Source organism: Acanthisitta chloris, unplaced genomic scaffold (genome assembly GCF_000695815.1).
Source record: "Acanthisitta chloris isolate BGI_N310 unplaced genomic scaffold, ASM69581v1 scaffold5719, whole genome shotgun sequence".
Taxonomy (NCBI): domain Eukaryota; kingdom Metazoa; phylum Chordata; class Aves; order Passeriformes; family Acanthisittidae; genus Acanthisitta; species Acanthisitta chloris.
This window is the reverse complement of record NW_008691846.1, coordinates 47,598-49,943: the sequence shown is the minus strand read 5'-3', so window position 1 is coordinate 49,943 and position 2,346 is coordinate 47,598.

The window sequence follows — 2,346 nt, the reverse complement described above, 5'->3', positions numbered from 1 at the left end:
AGGTAAAAGTAGTCTGTGCTGAACAATGATGTTATCAGGAAAAGGATTTATCTGCTGGTTTAATATCCTTCAAAATGTAATTGACAGTCTGAGGAGATTTGCAGTAGGTGCTTAGTACTAGAGAGCAAGTCAAGCTGTGTTATTTACATCCTTGAATTAAGGCCCCAAACCTTTGTAAAGCAAGTTTCCCAGTTGCAACTTTGTAGCACTAGGACTACAAAAATTCATCTTCAGTATTTGAAGACTACATCTAATATTGGTCCAAAATTAATGGCTAAACGTAACTCTCTTGGGGATCTACCTGAGAAATACTCTGGCTTGAAAGACTCCTCTTGGATGTAGGAGTGAGGTTCTTCCTTAGTAAGGCATAGTGAGGAGTCTGTGGAGTCCTGCTCATTCTGCAGTTCCATGTGAAGAATTTTGCTGTTCAACTGCTGAGTGACTCAGAAATGAACTAAATTCTGATTCTGATTAGAACTGGATAAATACACATGAAAATCAAGCTTATTACAGCTATTAAACTGATTGCTGAAAGATAGCTTTGGCTTTAGGAATCTTTGGTTATTTGACCATATATGACGGTTATTACTACTTTGCTTTGTTTTCTTCTAGTTTAGGTTGCTCTTGGAGGAAGTACCACCACTCGGTTTTCTTGCTGCACAAGGTAAGCTGTTACTTGGGTTTCAGTTCTGTTCCTTCAGGCACCTTTTTTTGCTTCATTAAAGGTTTGGAAGCAGCAGTGCTCCATGGTTAAGGTGAGTGCATTGCAGTGCTTCATAGCTGTGCAGTTTCTGTGTGGGAAGCTGCCAAGGTGTTGAGTTCAGTGCAACATCTCTTCCATCAGTCTGTCAAAATTAGAGCCTGTAGCCTCCGTTTGAATGAAAACAAAACCTTGAGTTGCTGAATACCTCTGTTAAGTGCAGTTTTTGTTAGAAGTTATATATAGCAATACTTTGTTTTTACCTGATGTTGAATGCTGCAGGGTGGCTTAATCTGATTGGTTTGAACAACACTACCTGGGACTTTCTCTGCTGGAGATGTTGGGGACCTGCTGTACACTCAGTGTCCTCATGGTGCCTCACTCATGCTCTGTACCCCAGGATGTATCATGCAGCTGCAGCTTCTGATGCCTTCTCTGTGGTGAAATTCCATCTTAATTCAATAGGGAGCATGCAGAGAGAAGTTGGTAGCCTTGCACATACATAGCTGTGAAAGCTTCTTACTCTAGGACATTCTCATATTTGCATGGCTTGGGACAGTGTAGGAAATACCATGGAAGAAAGCAGCAGTAAGATTACTGGACAGGAGAATACCTTTAATGTGGGAAGCTCTGAGCTAAAGGTGAGCAAGAAATGAAACCTTACAAGAACATGTTTGAGTAAAGGGGTAGGAGCAGGACTTCTTGCTGAAGTAAGAGTGCTGCACTGGGTAACAAACAGTGACAGCATAGATTGTTCCTAGGACAGTGCATCTGATGCTGAACTCCTTGCCACAGGCATGTTGGCCCAAACCACGCGTCTCTAAAACTAGAAAATGTAGTAGTGGAACGTGATGTGATTAACAGTAAGTATAGAGTAAATTGAGAAATAGATTCAAATGCTGTTTCGAAAATAATAAAAATGAATGCATTCAATCTGCTCCAGCACGTGTTCAGTTTTTGTCTGTTGCTGTAGACAAAAACGTGGAACCTAGTGCTTAGAAAAAAACCCTTCTTTTGCAACCCACAGCTGATCAACATATTAGTTGTGTTACTTACATGAAGGGACAGTATTTGCATGAACACAGCATTAATTCTTCCAAAATACTGAGCTGTCTATGCCATGAGTTCCATGCTCCAGATGTACAGAAGGGGAATGTAGTTGTATCCCTCTCTTACCAGACTTTGCAGATGAACACACCAACTCTGTGCAGTGAGGAGCTGTGACAAACTTTAAGCTTGAACTCTTACAGCTGTTTGCTGGCCTTCAGATACACAAACCTCTTACTACAGTGGACTTTTGTGGAACATATTAGCCAATGAGGTAAACTTTGTGTTTCTTCTGACCTTCAGTATAAGAGTATTTGGATTTCTTCAGACAATTGCTATTCCCACAGCAAGTCATCAAGACTAATCTGTGCACTGTATGGTATCTGCACCCAGCAGTGTCTTCCTGATGGGGTGTTCAAAAAGCAGTGCTACAATATTTCAACAGCTGGCATCGTTGGTTTGCATGCACATGTGCTGGTCAAACTTGGTATTTCTGTTGAAACAAGTAGATTTAGTGATTCTTGTGGGAGGTTTATCAAATACAACATAGAAAAGCTGTTGAACTGTTACAGGATGAAGTATAGTTAAGTTAGTGACCT